Source organism: Mizuhopecten yessoensis, unplaced genomic scaffold (assembly GCF_002113885.1).
Source record: "Mizuhopecten yessoensis strain PY_sf001 unplaced genomic scaffold, ASM211388v2 scaffold2995, whole genome shotgun sequence".
Taxonomy (NCBI): Eukaryota; Metazoa; Mollusca; class Bivalvia; order Pectinida; family Pectinidae; genus Mizuhopecten; species Mizuhopecten yessoensis.
In genome coordinates this window covers 177,651-197,580 of record NW_018404823.1, presented here as the reverse complement: position 1 = coordinate 197,580, position 19,930 = coordinate 177,651, and the positions used below count along the sequence as shown (strand labels likewise).

The 19,930-nt window shown below is 35.0% G+C and overlaps 1 non-coding gene across 1 annotated transcript; it reads right to left on the bottom strand.

Moving 5' to 3' along the window:
• Window positions 1–3,877: 3,877 nt before the first annotated feature.
• On the bottom strand, window positions 3,878–3,948 carry Trnag-gcc. The gene has a single exon. It is a non-coding gene; the product is annotated as a tRNA-Gly (tRNA).
• Window positions 3,949–19,930: the final 15,982 nt, after the last annotated feature.

The following is a 19,930-nucleotide window of genomic DNA, read 5'->3' as shown; positions in this document are numbered from 1 at the left end:
TAGGAAATATCCGTACTGAAAATCGATATAAAAGTCATATATCTCGGATACAGTGTTACCTGCTCAATATGGCGTCTCCTGTTGTGACAAGGGAAGTACGTTACTATTTGTCAAGCACTTACAAGTTAAGACTGTATGGATAAGTTATAAAGAACAAAATATTCAATTGACCACATGTATGAAATAATAATCTAAACCTTTTATTCCCATTTGATTACTTGTACGAACTAAAATAAAATCGACAAGGACCACTTCATAATACGGTTATTTTTTTTATATATTTTTAAGGTGACACTACAACATTGATTCTCATTAGAATGATGAAATGCTACCCGAGGCGTATTAGCAGCGATGATACGTTTGGTGATATTCGGCATCAATAGCCATGCAAAAATCTTGACCAAGATAACCATTGATCTGCCTCTTCGGCCAGACGCCATATCCATTAGGTTAAAAGTATAGCCGTTCACTGTTCATCAGATAAAACAGTGTGATCAAGGTTTAAAGGAACATGTTGTGATTCATGCAAAATCTGGCCATTATTCATCAAATTTGAATCTAAAAAAAATTGAAGTCGTATGCCTTCATCTCGAATGCAATCTGTGTCTAAACGACAAAACGGTTGGTCATTTTTACTATTTCGTGACCCAGATGATACATTTCAACGTATCTTATCGATTTTAAAACTCGTGTTTGTGGGTTAATCATCTGTTTGACTAAATATCACTAACCATCGAATTCAGGAAATAATATATCAGATTGATTTCGAACGTAAATTTTTCTCCCTTTTCTTAATAACAGTAAAATGCAGTAAGTTATTTGTACACACGTCTCACATGAATAAAGATTACATAAATATTCCTCCCACATATAAAGAGCCGAAGTGGACTTATCACCTTATGATACCACGTTATATAAATAGGGAACTAATTTATGTGCATGCACAGTTTGAACGTAATTTATTTGTCGTTATTTCGTGTTTATGACCTCGGTAAATATTTACCTTGTAAACTACAGTAAAAATAATCAATTGATATCAACCACCCAAGTTGTTTTCAAATATCCTTATATCGCATACATATCATTGATAATAAAACTTGAATTCGTTTTCAATATACGTAATAAATTGCCGGCAGTAAGTGTTGTCTAAAAGTAGATAGGTAGGTAGTTTTATTATCTGTGATATCCCTCGGTCTGCTTATGCCTAGACAGCACGAGGCGTTATTATCTATACCACAAGGAACACAGCCTATCCCGTGACACGTTCGTTCTTCTAACCATACGATACCATTGACCGTGTATTGTATTATGGAACTTTACAATTTGGTTCGATCACTTCATTGCGATATCCAGATAGAGTTTCAATCCATGTTATCAGCTGTAGGCTCGGAGACGTTATATAATCATAACCTGCTCCTTTCTATGACATGAGTATAAGGAAAATGGTGGGACCCCCAACACACTGTCAATGATTTCGTTCTATGTTGTCGTCTTTGGGACACACGGTGGATTAACATTGATCTGCTTTCCTTTGCGTTAATTGGGATGAGGGTCTGTCCTTTCTTCATCTTATCCATTCTTTATTTCGACATTGGTTTTCAAAGGTAATATAGTAGGTTGCTTTAGCAGTAATACGATACTCTGGAAGACTGTTCCAGATAATACACTATTCCGAGTGAGGAGGAATGTTTCCTCCTGTCTGTAGAACTTGATTGTGGATATAGTTTCATGGTGTTGACTCTTCTACTATTTCGTGTCGTTGACTATGTAAAAAAACCAAGTATGTTTATAATGATAAATCTATTTAATGTAAATAACACAAAGGAACTTGTCAATTTGGCCAAATATATAAAAGCGGCAAAGGTGAGAAGAAACATATTAACGTAATTTGTTACACTCTCCATACTGTTTGTACATAGCTGGTATGGTATTGTATGTATTGTATTGTATTGTATTGTATTGTATTGTCTGTAGATATTGTAAATATATCTTACTTTTGAAACCGATGGGTCAAAAGACCCAAGGTAATAAAGAACTTGAACTTGACTCTTCTACTATGTCTTGCCGATGACTCTTCTACTAATTCGTGCCGTTGACTATTCTACTATTTCGTGCCGTTGACTATTCTACTATTTCGTGCCGTTTACTATTCTACTAATTCGTGCCGTTGACTATTCTACTAATTCGTGCCGTTGACTATTCTACAAATTCGTGCCGTTGACTATTCTACTATTTCGTGCCGTTTACTATTCTACTAATTCGTGCCGTTGACTATTCTACAAATTCGTGCCGTTGACTATTCTACTATTTCGTGTCGTTGACTATTCTACTAATTCGTGCCGTTGACTATTCTACTAATTCGTGCCGTTGACTATTCTACTATTCCGTGCCGTTGAAACGAATTTCCTTTTGTACGGTGACCAGTTCTCACTAGACTTGATCATAGTGGTACGCATGTGTCGATGTCCATATGCTGAAATGTTCTCCTTATTTAAGAAAATAGTGAGTTAGTTTTTATAAAAAAAAATCACTGATATGCTTACAACCTTCTCGATCTCGTGTGTTTTACCCAGATGCATAAACTTGCATTTCACTGGGTAGAATTTCAGTAGCCATGTATCGAACCATCTGATCATCTTGTTTAGATCTCCCTGAAGTTTATCATGATCCATGCTTTTGCTATTATTCTGAATATTTTGGTGACGTTAGCATATAGCAAATCTTCCGAAGGTTCCAACGTGGCAGGTCATTAATAAAGATGATAAACATGTATGTTATAAATTATTCATTAATACTTTTTAGATATATAAATCGAGAGTAAAACCGAGTTATGAAATGCATCGGTGTTGTTTCGCCTTGAAGAGAGTATTATTTCCACGCAGTTATTTATAACGAGGGGTTTTTTTTTCTTCGTTTTCTTTTCTTTTTCTGAAATAAAAACACTCACATTTCAGTACCTTGATATAATAAAACTATTTAACCAGGCCGTATTATGCTTTCGTGTTTTCATTGGCCTCTATGTAAATCTTCCATTTGTTCTTATTTTAAAACACACTGTATTTTCAACAATTTTGAGTTCGAACAACGTTATTTTTCGCGTTTTGGTATTCCCACGTTGATTTTTGATAACAAAATAACCTGTAAATGTATTAAGTTGATATGAATACATTATCCACCGGTAAAGATAATGAAACGTTCGTCATTCTTGTAAACTAATGATAAATGTGCTTGATGGTAAACTCGTCTAAAGCTCGATCGGTTATTTGAGTGAGGTTACTGTTTGAACCGAAATGACATGGTCACTGCATTGAATATTTCAATGACATTAAGTGCTCAAAGCAATATCATTTTATATTTTGACCACGATGACCGCGTGACCCTCATCTCCGGCCAGTTGCACTTAGAAACTGTCCCCGCTGGTCAAGAGTGACCCCGAAAATGTCATGAACTATACAACAAAGATAATAATGGTGGATAAAAAGTCAATTACTAAATAAACCAGTGTGATTTGGGTTGAAGAGGGGTGTTATTATCCTATGCGAAACCTGGCCGATGGTCTTTAGACCAAAACAATAATTTCGCGTTATTACTAGTATTTTGATGACCACCACTTTTAAATTTCTATTTCGACAACATGTCGGAAATACTGTTGAATTTTCTGTATCTAAATGCTCAGTGGTGTATTTTAGATCGTCGGTCGTTTACGTTTATATATCGACTCGCTTGTAAAATATGTCCGTTTTAATATTTCATAAATTGTTAGTTGTTTGAAAGCTTGTAATTCCCTGGCTGTAAGCCGTGTTTGGTAGTTGTGTTCAAAATGACGTTCACTGACAATGATGCAAACTTTTCTTTTATAAACGAAAAAAAAGAAATGTGCATCGGCCGGGAATTGAACCCGGGCCTCCCGCGTGGCAGGCGAGAATTCTACCACTGAACCACCGATGCTGCATGCCAAGTTATGATACCAAAAAGATTTTTATGGATAGTTTCGTATTTCAGTTCGCTGCCTATCGAAGGCACGATGATGACAATGATTTACAAAGAGTGGAATGAAGGGCTTTGATTCTATATCATCACAAATCAAATGAGTTCAAAATGGCATGGAAGGAGAGAAAAGTGAAAGCAAAAATAAAGTGCATCGGCCGGGAGTCGAACCCGCAGGGACCTGATAATTTGTTACAGCTGTATTTTGACCTACACTAAGATGCTAAGGGTAATTGTGGATTCGATGGACTTTTGGTAAAAATGACACCATCAATGATAATATATCGAAACATATAAAATTACTCTTAACACCTCAGTTTAGGTCTAAATATAGCTGTAACAAATTCTCACGTCCCTGTGATCGGACCTAGCCCCCCTTCGGTATAGCCAGAAAAAGAAATCCGGTGAAAGTTGTTTATTATACATGTACAAGTTATCAAATGTCTCAAATGAAATCATGCATTCTAATATATACTTCCGCCATGAGCTGAAGTCCACGACGCTGACTTGTGTGTGGCCACCTGTTTGGCAAAAGGTATATAGTTAACGTGTAAAACAGAAATTGGGCTTAGCCATCGCAAGCTGTCAAACGTTATCACAACACTTGGTATATAGTTGTTACTGATGATATACTGAGCCAAGGTTCAACTTATCATATATTTTCAATGGTGTAGGAGAACTGTAAATAGCACTGAAGACTCTTTATTAAGGATAAAAATTAACAGGAATTATAGAGAAATGGCAATTCGCTTAAAATGATTAAATTCTGATAGTTAATGTAAGCTCCAGACATGAACAGCTCTTTACGGAGGCAATTAGCTTTTATTTTGTAACTTCTCTTGATTAGCTGAGATAAACTACTCGAGACCAACGTACTTCCATTTTATGTGTAATCATTCACAATCATTTGAAGATAATCATTGAAAACCGACTCAGAAATACCGTTAGAGATTTGATACGTGTCCAATGGGATGCATGGAAAATTTAAGTGCAATTCAGCATTAAAGAACTATATGCATTCACATTTTGACGATTATATCCCCGTGACCTGCCTCTCCGGCCAGACGCCATGTAGGACAAAAAAAATCTGTCCCCGCTGGTCAAGAGTGACCCCAAAAATGCCATGTACCATTCAACAAGACTAATAATAGAGGATAAAAAGCCAATTACTAAATAAACCGGTGTGATTCGGTGTTGAAGTGTTATTATTAGCGCAAAACCTGGTCGAAAGTCTTTATACCAAAAAAACCATAATAATTTTGACGTATTATGGCTTCACCTAGACAGCTGGACTTTGAATATGCTGTCGATGACCGATACTTGTTATTCATATTTTTTCACACTTAGCTGGTCATCCGGATGTGGCACGTTCTCCGGCTAAATGTCCAGTGGAGGGTAAAATTGTGTGTAGCATCTTCAATCGTTTGACGCGTGTTTCACAGTTGGTCATTTTTAATATTTTATAAAACCGGTATTTTATGTGGATTTGTCGTATTAATGATTCTGTTTAATGGGATGATTTTGGATATTAATATCAAGTAAAATATTGAATTATTAATTGATTTCAAAAGATCACAAGGGTTATTGTTCGTGTGAACCGGTGTATATATCGGTATATATCGAAACATCTGGCCCGAATCATTCCAAGTCTGGTTAGCTTATCTAGCCGTTAAGGCACTTTTTTTAAAGCGTGATTATCATATTTAAGAAACATATTGATGGTTATAACAAATATTTCTTGTATATTTTTCCTAATACGATCTTCTTGAATACCTCTACATGCAATTTCAGCTAAGAAGCCAGTTGCCCTTTTAATTAATCTTATAGATTAAAGTTTTATGTCAAGCTTATGAGGTTGTGATCAGATAGTGACAACTAAAGACTGGACTAAGGCATTGCATTACGAAATGTTCACATGAGTATAATGATACGATGTCGGTGTTCTATGGACAAGGATTTCAATATTTCATTTTAGAACTAGGCGTGGTATCTTTACCAGCTAAGGTAGTATTGATGTATTTTTTTTTATATTAAATCATTTTAAAATGTATGTCTTCTATGTCTGTTCTATTCCAAATTTGAATTTGTGAATTCTCCGCTAAAAACGCCGACGAATTGTGTACAAAGTGTGTGTTTATGGCCCCCTGATATAGACTGTGAGAGATTGTGTCACCCTGCCATTTCTTCGCGTCATTATCGTTGTGCAACGTTACAATGTCCACAGTTCTTTGTTTCCTCTGACAATGATAAGTAAAGTACGACACCGTTATATAAATATGTAAAGATACCTGCCTTCCAAATATTTAAATTATCCTTCACTTTCCAGAACTAAGTGAAGTGTCATACCGGCCGCCATGTTTGTTTATGACGGGTAGATGCCATCACCGGCTAACAAACGTGACGTAACTCCAGTACTGGCCTGCTTGATCAGTGGCCAAACTGGTCAATAAACGTTATCAATGTGTCCAGTATGTGCCAATAATGACATACACTGACCGCACACACAAAGGTGGTCAGTTAATTGTGTGAGGTGAGAAAAGACGCGCCTTAATCAGGTGTCAACATTCGCCATGACGCGCTAACTTAGTTCCGTGTCAAATGTTTTATATGCTTGTAATACGACTTGAAAGAAATGTGTGAGGCAAGTTGATAACCCGTAAAGTAGCCGGTCAATAAAAGTCCAGCTGTGACAGTAGATAATCGGACTTCTATGCAGTTTCTTACTTTTAACTTTTGATAGCGGTGTATTTATATCAGTAAATACTTTTGATCAGTTATATTCAAAGATACTGGTTTCCAAACATGAATTCGAGAAAAGTCTTAGTTTTAAAGGAACAAATTCAGAATGCGAGGTCGACAAAATCCCTTTGTTCAGATATTTCGAAACGTTTTCTTTATGTTGATAAATACATATCGTATATAACAGATTCACATACTACAAGCATTGAGATTCCATTTAAGCTTGTTGACATATTTTAATCTGTATATATCGTTTAGTATTCGTACATCTGTGGTATTTTAGGAAACAAAACGTTCCATCAATTTACGAATACGTGACAACTTTAAAACGTGGTTAGTTGCGTTATACGACAATTATACTTTCCAGTTCACACTACAGTACCAAGAGTCTGGACACGTTCTTAAAATTCGTAAAAATAATTGTTCAAGCCAAATTTAGAACGCCCTAACGCAATATGTATGGTAGTTACACCACGGACTTAGATAGCTAATCTAATTCCATGGTTATACATATTATGAAACCGTCCTCGATACCCATGGGTTACGCTCACTGTCGCTCCCTGCAGAGAGCGTAAATGAGCGTAATCCCTGGAGTATCGAGGATGATATGAAACAGACTGACAATTTATCGCAGTCTTTTCCTTCTTAAGATTTATCTTATGACGAAATCACCATGAAAACTTAAGATATGAAATCAAGATAATTTATATTTGACAGTTCCAAGAATCTTGATATCGCATTGAAAACTTTCGTTTTAATGTCATTAGGTTTTCTTTCATTTGTATAATGAAAACTCCGTTGGCGAATATTGTATAGAACACCCATTAGATACAATGTTACTTCGTGTTTACGATATACAGGTACATTACAGACAGGTAAAATCGAGGACCACGTGTACAAGTACCGTATTCGATGATAACGTGTAAACAGGACTGCTACTTCAAACTGATAAACTGTGCGTTATCGCGTGTTAAATAGTCCCGTCTCTGTTCTCGGATTAAGATACCATGCAGAACAACTAGTTCATCCATCATGTATAAATATCAAAGTTGGCGAGGAATTTGATATCATACATTGAATTGATAAGATTGGGATTAGCGCTATCAGAGAGATGGTGATTTGTATATCAATGCCCTTGTTCGTTTCATATCAGTGAACTCTGGCAACGTTTAAATTACATTTACATATAACACCAGCTGTAAAGAAAAATTGTAAATATAACATGAAAAAGTTGTAAATAGATTGATCAATTGTAAGTGGAAAGATGCACATTTAAAAGTAACATTTCATAAATGGGGCATTTGCTTTTAAGCTTTCACACTAACCAGAGTAATAAAGGAATTTGAACAGAACAGTTAATGACAATTACATGTTAGCTGTGTATAATGATGTGTTAGTCATATAGTAGTAACATATTAGCTATATAGTAGTGACATATTAGTTATATAGTAGTGACATATTAGCTATATAGCAGCTACATATTAGTTATATAGTAGTGACATATTAGTTATATAGTAATTACATATTAGCTATATAGTAGTGACATATTAGTTATATAGTAGTTACATATTAACTATATAGTAGTTACATATAAGCTATATAGTAGTTACATATTAACTATATAGTAGTTACATATTAGTTATATAGTAGTTACATATTAGCTATATAGTAGTTACATATTAACTTTATAGTAGTTACATATTAGTTATATAGTAGTTACATATTAACTATATAGTAGTGACATATTAGTTATATAGTAGTTACATATTAACTATATAGTAGTGACATATTAGTTATATAGTAGTTACATATTAACTATATAGTAGTTACATATGAGCTATATAGTAGTTACATATTAACTATATAGTAGTTACATATGAGCTATATAGTAGTTACATATTAACTATATAGTAGTTCCATATTAGTTATATAGTAGTTACATATTAGCTATATCGCAGTTACATATTAGCTATATAGCAGTTACATATTCGCTATATAGCAGTTACATATTAGCTATATAGCAGTGACATATTAGTTATATAGTAGTTACATATTAACTATATAGTAGTTACATATAAGCTATATAGTAGTTACATATTAACTATATCGTAGTTACATATTAGTTATATAGTAGTTACATATTAGTTATATAGTAGTTACATATTAGCTATATCGCAGTTACATATTAGCTATATAGCAGTTACATATTCGCTATATAGCAGTTACATATTAGCTATATAGCAGTTACATATTAGCCATATAGCAGTTACATATTAGCTATATAGCAGTTACAGATTAGCTATATGGTAGTTAAATAAAAGCTATATAGTAGTTACATATTAGCTATATAGTAGTTACATATTAGCTATATAGCAGTTACGTATTAGTTATATAGCAGTTACATATTAGCTATATAGCAGTTTTATATTAGCTATATAGCATTTACATATTAGCTATATGGTAATTATATATAAGCTATATAGTAGTTACATATTAGCTATATAGCAATTACATATTAGCTATATAGTAGTTACATATTAGTTATATAGTAGTGACATATTAGTTATATAGTAGTTACATATTAACTATATAGTAGTGACATATTAGTTATATAGTAGTTACATATTAGCTATATCGCAGTTACATATTAGCTATATAGCAGTTACATATTCGCTATATAGCAGTTACATATTAGCTATATAGCAGTGACATATTAGTTATATAGTAGTTACATATTAGCTATATAGTAGTTACATATTAGCTATATAGCAATTACATATTAGCTATATAGTAGTTACATATTAGTTATATAGTAGTTACATATTAGCTATATCGCAGTTACATATTAGCTATATAGCAGTTACATATTAGTTATATAGCAGTTACATATTAGCTATATAGTAGTTACATATTAACTCTATAGTAGTTACATATTAGTTATATAGTAGTTACATATTAACTATATAGTAGTTACATATTAGTTATATAGTAGTGACATATTAGTTATATAGTAATTACATATTAGCTATATAGTAGTTACATATTAGTTATATAGTAGTTACATATTAACTATATAGTAGTGACATATTAGTTATATAGTAGTTACATATTAACTATATAGTAGTTACATATAAGCTATATAGTAGTTACAGATTAACTATATAGTAGTTACATATTAGTTATATAGTAGTGACATATTAGTTATATAGTAATTACATATTAGCTATATAGTAGTGACATATTAGTTATATAGTAGTTACATATTAGCTATATAGCAGTTACATATTAGTTATATAGCAGTTACATATTAGCTATATAGCAGTTACATATTAGCTGTTTTGTAATTACATACTAGCTATGTAGTAAATGCGTGTTAGTTATATAGCAGTTACATATTAGCTTTGAAGTAGGTACATAAGCTATATCGTAATTACATGTTAGCTTTGTCGTAAATATGTATGTTTGCAAGCTCCCTGATCACTAATTGATTAACTCTACTGTCCTTTGCGCTCGTGCCTTTACATAAGTCGTATGGCGCCAAAATAAACGAGTACCAACAGCAACTACTGAAATAACAAAATGACATTCGAAGACAAGCTTGAATCATTCTTTGAGCTGTTGCTCTAAAACTATAGACCACTTCTCGTTAGTGATCCTATCAATACGAAGGAAAGCAACTCGTTGGTAGACATTTATAAGGTTTTTATAAGGTCCCGGCTTTGAACGACAAGCGTGTGACGTCGGCTCCTTGGTATAATACGAGGTCGATACCCTCCCCGCCCCCCCCCNTGACACGAGATTACACGCTTTAGAAAATCTCTATCATTAATGTGATTATTGTGGTCAGTTTTGTCACTCCGGACTGACAATAAGTGGTCATCTGGCAGGCCTTATGAGGATATACCTACCACGTTCACTGGACATAATAAGCTACCTGATACACCAGGTGTGTTCCGACCACTTTCACATTGACAAGGTAACACTCTAACTGTGAACTTTGTCGGCCTTGGAGGGGAATCATGTCCAGCTCGGACACCTCCCCGGGTTCGGACAATGGTCTGTGGAGGGTGTAATAGATCGTACCTGCCAACCTGGGGTCCAGTTATTGACGGTCGCGGCAAGGAACGTGAGAACACTGCCCACATTAGCTAATACATCTAGTTCACAACAAAAGTCACACGCTGGGCGGAGAAAGATGGTCACTAACTATTGTTACAGAGAACAGTCTTTGACCAATGACACTTTTGGTGAAGCTCGCATCATCTTAAAGATCTGTTAGTTTAAATTTTCAAACAGCCGATTGTTTAACACTTTGAATATTTACCAGTGTTGTTGTGTTTTTGTCTCCAACGTATAAGTTGTAATCAACATTCAAGCATTTACATTTTGGTTTCAATCTTTAAGGCGGAAGTTGCATATAAAAATCCGTTAAACTTGTCGTTAACTCGGAGATTTGATAAATGACAAGATTCTAGAAACTTCATTTACCTTTCATAAGGATGAGAAGGGATCATTTTAGATCTTTTTCAAAAATGAACCCCACAACAAAACGTATAGCTTCATGGACAGTGTCAGTCGGATTTAGAAGATCTTCGAAATCCAAGATTACCTATGTTACAGGCAGAGAAGATCTAGAGCGATACCATTCGATTGTAATGAGGAATTAAAACAGGTTTTCTGAGATTTAGAAAATCTCCCCTTTCCTTTTCCAAATGCCCTTTTTATTTCTTTTTCCTTTTCCTTTTTAACAGTCATATTTCCCCAATTTTGTACCATTTGGAAACCTTCATTGCCATTTGGAAACGTCCTCCCTCAAGATTGGTTTCTGGATACGCCACAGTGTCAATTTAGCTATTCATGCTTAAGGTATCCTTACAGGTGGTCAAGGTTTTAGCTGACACAACAAACCGAAAGGGGTAGCTTAACACCATCGATATGTGAAGTGTTGTAACCTTTCCAAGTGCCTCTCTCAGGAGATAAAGGGATTCTATAAAGGTATCATTAGGGAACGGGAAAGTGGCGGGAAATCCGAGGAACGAACCAATGTTCCAAGTACATGCAATTCTAATAGATACTAGGCATAAATGTAGAAAGATTGTTGTAATATGTAGAATGCTTGTTGTAATATGTAGAAAGATTGTTGCAATATGTAGAATGATTGTTGTAATATGTAGAAAGATTGTTGTTATATGTAGAATGCTTGTTGTAATATGTAGAAAGATTGTTGTAATATGTGGAATGCTTGTTGTAATATGTAGAAAGATTGTTGTAATATGTAGAATACTTGTTGTAATATGTAGGGAAGATTGTTGTAATATGTAGAATGCTTGTTGTAATATGTACAAAGATTGCTATAATATGTAGAATGCTTGTTGTAATATGTAGAAAGATTGATGTAATATGTAGAATGCTTGTTGTAATATGTAGAAAGATTAATGTAATATGTAGAATGCTTGTAATATGTAGAATGCTTGTAATATGTAGAATGCTTGTAATATGTAGAATGCTTGTAATATGTAGAATGCTTGTTTTAATATGTAGAATGCTTGTTGCAATATGTAAAATGCTTGTTGTAATATGTAGGATGGTTGTTGTAATATGCAGAATGCTTGTTGTAATATGTAAAATGCTTGTTGTAATATGTAGAAAGATTAATGTAATATGTAGAATGCTTGTTTTAATATGTAGAAAGATTGTTGTAATATGTAGAATGCTTGTTGTTATATGTAGGATGCTTGTTGTAATATGTAGGATGCTTGTTGTAATATGTAGTATGCTTGTTGTAATATGTGGAATGCTTGTTGTAATATGTAGGATGCTTGTTGTAATATGTAGAATGCTTGTTGTAATATGTAGGATGCTTGTTGTAATATGTAGAATGCTTGTTGTAATATGTAGAATGCTTGTTGTAATATGTAGAATGCTTGTTGTAATATGTAGGATGCTTGTTGTAATATGTAGGATACTTGTTGTAATATGTAGAATGCTTGTTGTAATATGTAGAATGCTTACTGTGGAATGCAATTCTTACTCATACAAACACTGTAACATTTATATGTCAGCAGCCATTTTGTTTTGAACAATGAATGTGATTTTTGAACTGAAACTAGTTCTTATTCGGAGCTTTGTGAAAATACAGTTCAATTAGAAAATATGTGTGCTAAATATATACAAAAGTGCAAAATGCATTTAATAGCAATGTATATAAATATGGCTTTTAGATCCGGATCTTTACGTTAATCATTTGACTACGGGAAAGTGTTCTGTTAATATGCCCGTATCGTCCAGAGGTGACGCGGGGTAAGAAAGGGTCAGTTCCGGCCCCGACGCCGTCTCCCTAAAATACCTTGTCATTACAGGTCAGGCCCCTCGGGGTCAAACTACCTACAAACATGTAGGGATTATTTTTTTTAGCATTCCTTGCATAAAAAAGATGTCGCGACTTATTCCAGATAAGCTCTCTGAGACATGGTTCTCGGGTCAGAGGTGACATATGGAATTATAATAACTAACCGGAGTTTAAAGGCAGTGTGTGAGCGACGATTGTCCCCGCGTGCACGGACCAATTATTTTGGGGATACGGCAGTAATCAGACGTGACCGGACTAAGCTGACCATTACGATGACCATTGGCGATGCACAGTACCGGTCAACGTGTGGCGATAATCGACCACTGACGCTTGTTTCTGTCACAATTTCCTTTATTTGACAATTTTGTCGGTAAAACATAATTACATGTACCTGTCAGACCGCCCGGACTGACCAGACTTTGTCCGTGCGGGTCAGTGGTCACTGAAAGGTCACTCAATGACCAAACCTGGTCGTTTTAATTCGCATATAAAGAAGACACACTGATATCGTATGACACATTTTGTAGTTCAATTAAAGATTTCATATTTTACAGATAGAAAATGATTGCAAAACCTTCGCTAAAACTTTGAGAATATGTTCAATACGCGTATACACTACTATATTTGGTCAAGTGAAAAAATCACATATCAGTTTTAGAGCACGGAATTAGCTTATGGAAGTTCGTGTTGGGTTTAATAGATTTTTTTTTTGTGTTTGTGTGTGAGTGTGCTTTTTTCAATTAAAATTGTTTGTATGTGTAGCAGAGTGAAATTCACCTGAAAATTGTCTAACCGATATATCACATCTATAATTGGTTTCACAATATCCCTCTTTTACAGTGTTTTTGGGCGAAGAGCTTCGCTGCATCGCTGTTCACGTAGTGATGTAGATTTTTAAAGCAAACCACCGTGTACGATACTGATAGAGTATGACACAGGATGCTAAGCGTGGTATCGTATCTAACATCTTCACGATACCATAAACCACGGTCTCGATGCGGAGTAATCTATTTACGACATCTCGTTGTTTACGCTAGCTATTTATAACATGTGTAAAATACGATTTTTTTCGATCTTATCACTAATTATTCAAAGTGCTCATTACATTTTATCAATGACTTTAACTGAGTCGCTCTTAATCGTAAAACGCTCGATTATTCAGTAAATACACTTTCTCTGTACGGTATTGAAGCGATTGCTCATAGACTGTGAAATAGTTCGACACAACGGTGGTGATGGTTAAATCTTGTTTTAAATGACGATAGTTGTCAGTTTTACTGGGAAAACAAGTGTTTCTTTAAATCTAAATTGAAATTGCACGACGAGTAAATAATATTTTTAATCATTATTTTACTCGAATTCGATTTAAGAAAAGAGGTTCGGCGAGTTTTTCTCTTTCTTGAATATTTGAAACTGATTAACAAAAGTTGGTTAAAGATGATAAACAAATTTCACTGGTCCTAGAACTTGTCAATGCAATCAAAGGAATTTTACGACCAAGCTATGCACATACAAGGTATGGCAGTTTTGCAATACATTTCCAGATGAAACTTGACACACGTATACCTGTTAAGTTATGCAATTTTGTTTCTTGATAATCCCTATGAAATAAAATGCTTGCTTAAACGACATAGTAATGAATAGTAATGAATTTATACCGCTGCCCTTTATCAACATCGACAGGAAATTACATATGAATGTTGTATTGAAGCCTCGTTAACTGTTTATACTCCCGGGCTGGGGAGGGGCACTGGTTATATAGGGACCAACATAACTCGTGCTGTAGAATGTGTATATTTTCTAAATTTTCGATTTCTCCCGATACCTTTAATGCCTTTTAAACACTGTCGATTTGTATAAACCCAGGTTAAATCCCCGTAGTTCATCTTTTAAGGGGTTGTTAACGATATCTAGTTAGTAAACATCACATTACCTTTACTATGTTTTCCCGTGAGTTACAGGTTGTTTGTGATGTGTCATATACCTAAATAGGTTCTTATAGAGATCATCTCGAGGCAAGCCTTACGGTAAAGGTATCGCTTGTCCGTATCTTATCAGTATTTTTTAATCGAAGATATACCATCTATAATTTACCGTAATACTTTTGTTTTTTCCTGAACTAAATCTCATTAATTAATATCATATTGATATTTTGTGATTTTTTTTTCTCACGAACAGGTCCAGTGGTAGAATGACACGATGGTCGTACACAATGTATGAGCACCCATGTGTACTAGCGAGGTGTTCCGATCGTCTCAGAGATCGAACTCCTTTGTGTTTTTTCATCTGATACTGTAGGAATAGTGGATCGGATGACACAACAAATAGTTGTGTTAATGCATTGAAATGTCAGTGTCTGGACGCCTCCATTCATATAAAGTAAGATTAGATACGGTGATGAAAAAAGGCCTTTCGTGCAAAAATTAAAAGCATGATCGAATTAAACGATAGGCCAGCAACCGTGTCTGTCAGGAGTTATGATTTTGTAAAAATTACCCTTGTACAAACTTTATAAATACAAATTCAACTAACAAACACATTGTCACCCCATTTCTAAGCCATTGTCGTTGGGATTTATTTCTTCTACACATTTTTACCCGTGAACCATAGGTCAATATCACGAGATTTACGATACAAGGGACATAACTCGTATAGATTATTTTTTAAGAGGCATAAAAGAAGTCTGAAGTTGAGTCTTATATTGCAATATGCCCAATACTATCATATTGCCACGTACCAAATGGTCGTTCGCAGAGGCACAATGCATCCAGATAGCTGATAAAAATACCTGGTCATGATGATGTAATCGATTGGTTTCTATCTTTTATCGTTGAAAACAATATTCTTGATCTATATTTGTAACGTATGCATCACTGATTCATTGACAGAGAACACCAATCGGCATGTAACAGAAATACATTTATCAGACGACGGACTCATTCATATAAATTACAGGTTGTTTTGTTGCAATATCCATTACCTCACTGTCACGCTTTGTTGAAAAATTGAATTATAGATATTTTCATAATTTAAAAAAAAAATATAAGTAAAATTAAACATACATGTTCGGAGAATTAGATCGCCCGAGGACCATCAGATAATCACAGTTTTTAACTGTTTGTTTTTCTTCTCAAATTTAGTTAAAACTGAATATTTAAGTATTGATAATGAGTCATTAAGCTGATGAATCTTTTTAACTACAATAGTTCTTTGTACTTTTAACCATTAAATGCAGCGTCATTGTATTTTCAGGTGCACTACTGCCGTAGTGAGAAACAAGAGAACTGTACATGTGTAATTACAACGATGAATCTGCATTTATCTAGATAAAAACGGAGACGCTAATCAAATAGAAGCTATTTTTTAATAGGTTTTTGTGTATTTTCTTCCTTGACTTTGGAAAAAAAGAAAACGTGGGAAGATTTGAAGCGTTTATCGAAACAGGTGTATATGTATATGCTTTGTGTAAATAAATCTTCTGTACGTGCTATAAAGAAGCAGAACTGCAATCTCCGATTGTGAATGACCTCCATATTGTTTATAACGCCCTTCGGAAGTCACCGTGACTTGTGATAGATAACAAAGAAACCGAGATAGGTCAGGGGTCAAACCAGAGGGTCCACGACTAACAAAAAAGTCTGAACAACAAATTGGGGAAACCACAGAAGAACAATCCGACACCTAAACCTCCCTCAGTTGCCCATACAAACAGATACCTGTATTCACGTGACCGAATACTCAGTGATACCGACTGTCTACTAAGTTTTGTATTTGTCTCTTTGCTGGACGGCTTCCCCTATTTCTCTTATAAGCATGACAACTTGAATAAATTGGAGCTTAATTTCCACACTTTGAAAGGTACCTGTGTATTAATGGTGCTAGTAAATATTTTACTTAGAAACGTATGTTCAGATCAGGAACAGCAGATTAGAGGACGCCACGGTCACACGGACATGACCATCAGCTACAGTGTTTTAAGACCTATCCGTATGTGTAGGGAGTGTTATAGACGTTTGAGGGGGTTTCGCTTGCTTAAAATGACATAATCTACACCCCCACCTACCCACCTACCCTTCACCTTCCGTCTGTAAAAAAAACTAGAAACGCATTGGAGTAGTTCCGCATTTTGAAGAATTGTTCAAATAAAATATATGCTAAAACCAGCAACCTCCACTTGAGAAATGTTCTCACCAGTTTAAACAGAAAGCCTCGGCCGGACACAAATTGACCTGACCAGACGCTGACCAGAGGCTTTACACTCCAAACAAGCGGGTGCGACTGGCCTTAGATGACCAGTGCATGACCCCACGATGACCAATGGTCAGTTGCCGAAATGAAATGACCCTAAAGACAGGATTTAAACACACAGACGCTAATACTTTTGACCGTAGAATTAACCATAGCAAGTTACAATCTACGAAAATGTGTAGAATTTTATCTTTTTATGAATATACACGGGATCTTTGGACACTGGTCACTACTGACCGGGCGGGTAAACACGTGTACGTTTTTGTACTAAAGACAGATATCCTGCTATGCGACGCTTTGTAAAAATAAATCTGTTTGTTATGTATACGAGTACATTTAGATATATTTGCATTCAAACATATACATTTACATTCAAATAAGCTAATTATATGTCCGCATATCTTTTGAATGAAACGTATCTTATTCATCAGTGCGTGTGGATCAGAGGGTTTCTATCAACTACACATCGCAATACCTAATGTTTGTATTCATTGCGATAAAGATACTCATATCATCAATAAACGAATAGTCACTAAGAACAGTTAGGTAGCATCAAAGCCTCGTTGTTTGAGGCCGTGATGGTGTAATGGGTAGATGATTTCTCTACCGGGTGGAGTGCAAGATTTCGTGAATTCTAAGTCCAGACAGGACGCTAATTAAAAAAAAAATTCTTGGTAATACTGTTCTAGGTTTCAATATTTCGCAAAGTGAAACAGACCAGTTTCGTAATAAATAAAAAAAAGTCCAAAGCAGTCACGACAACATTTTTCCACTTAGGAAGTATTGCAAATCAGATCGCATGGATAGGGCCAATCCATATGTGTATCACTTTCTATTGTTAGAGGTAATGATCTTAACTGTTTCAAAGTTGTGAACAAGAAACCAATTACTTAGGTGTGCGAACACAGCCAAGTGTCAATTCTAATATATCACGTTTGTGTTCGTCTCGTTAGTGCCATCCTGGTTGTTTGTGTGTTTCCATCCTTTTATACTCAGTTATACAATTGTATTGTTTGGTTATAGCGTGAGGATCTTTAATTATTTCCAAGTTAGAAATATTGAAACACAATTAATTTATAGTGAGGGGAGAGAGAGACAGACAAACAGACAGAGACACAGATAGTGAGAGACAGAGACAGAGAAAGAAAGACAAAGACAAAGGGAATCATTGGGAGGGAGACAGAGAAAAAGACAGAGACGAAGACAGAAAGAGACAATGAAAGGAAGAGAGAAAGAAACAAACACTCAATATGTTTTCAATATCAAGGAATTGTGTATTGGCCAGTAAATGTTGTGATATCAAGTATCAAGCAATTTTTCCGGGGTAGCGCCCTTTAAACAGTGTCTCCGATTTTAGAGTTATTGCACTGTTAGTCAATTATTGGAGGTACTTAGCACCATTAGACAGACTAAGATGTCTACAAGCTCGTCAGGTAAATAGCGCCTGTATATTGATTACAGACATGAAACCTATAAAACGGATCTCCGTTTACTGACAGAGATGGTGAGAGAGGTTGTGTGTACATAAACGCTAAATGGCAGGATTATTTTAAACGTTTAACGTCCGTGGACTTGTGTCGATAAAAACCTACAATTGATCCATTACCGGTGATATGGCGGAAGAGAAACATAAGAACTCTCCTGTGGCGGGAAATCGTCAATATTGCAGGTAATAGTACGCCTAAGATTGCCATTGAGGTTAACGTCTCCACGCGTCCGGCGGAACGCGATAACGAATTATTAGTTCGTTGAGGACTTACACACCACGAGACAGGCACGGAAAAATCGGTGACGCACATAGCTAGGTTTTGTGAATAGGATATATTTCGTTCCGTGTTTAGTTTGAAATCGACATTGACAGGGCGTTGTCCGCTCGTCCAATGCATCTTTACCAGTCTAAATTCATACTAGAGAGTGTATTAGCGTTAAGTTATTGAATTTGAAATACATGAAGACAAAGATGAAAAAGAAATATGTATTTATTCATGCAAGTACGTAATATATACGAGAAAAAATTGGTTAATGTATTCGTAAACACTGCGGGTGGCAACATCCCGGGGGCTTATAATACCCACACCACAAAATGATATTCCATATACACGTGTAACACGAATATCTGGGCTCAGCTTTATCAGTGTACGATCATCTATGCATATATAACCAATTTAGTTGGCATTCTGAACTATGAATGCCACGATCTAATTGTTGTGACGTCATATTTGTAGCGTTGGGCAACACTCGTCTTTCAAGAAGATGTCATTTTTTTATTTTTTTTTATTATTAAAACAGCATACACGCAATGTTTGAACATAATGATGGAGTTTGATTAAATATTATATTTTATGAGTTTAAAATATTTAATAAATAAAAAATATTTAACAGTTTCAATTTTGCAGTTATAGTCATTATGAGTTGCTTTTATGTGAAGTATGCATGTCAACACGGTAGTTTTAACGGCTCATCAATATAATCAGGACAGATAAGACCACGGATAGTCTTTATAGATCATCAACACAATTAGTACATATAGCGCCACAGTGTAGTCTTGATGGATCATCAACGCAATCAGTATATACAGCGCCACACGGTAGTCTTGACGGATCATCA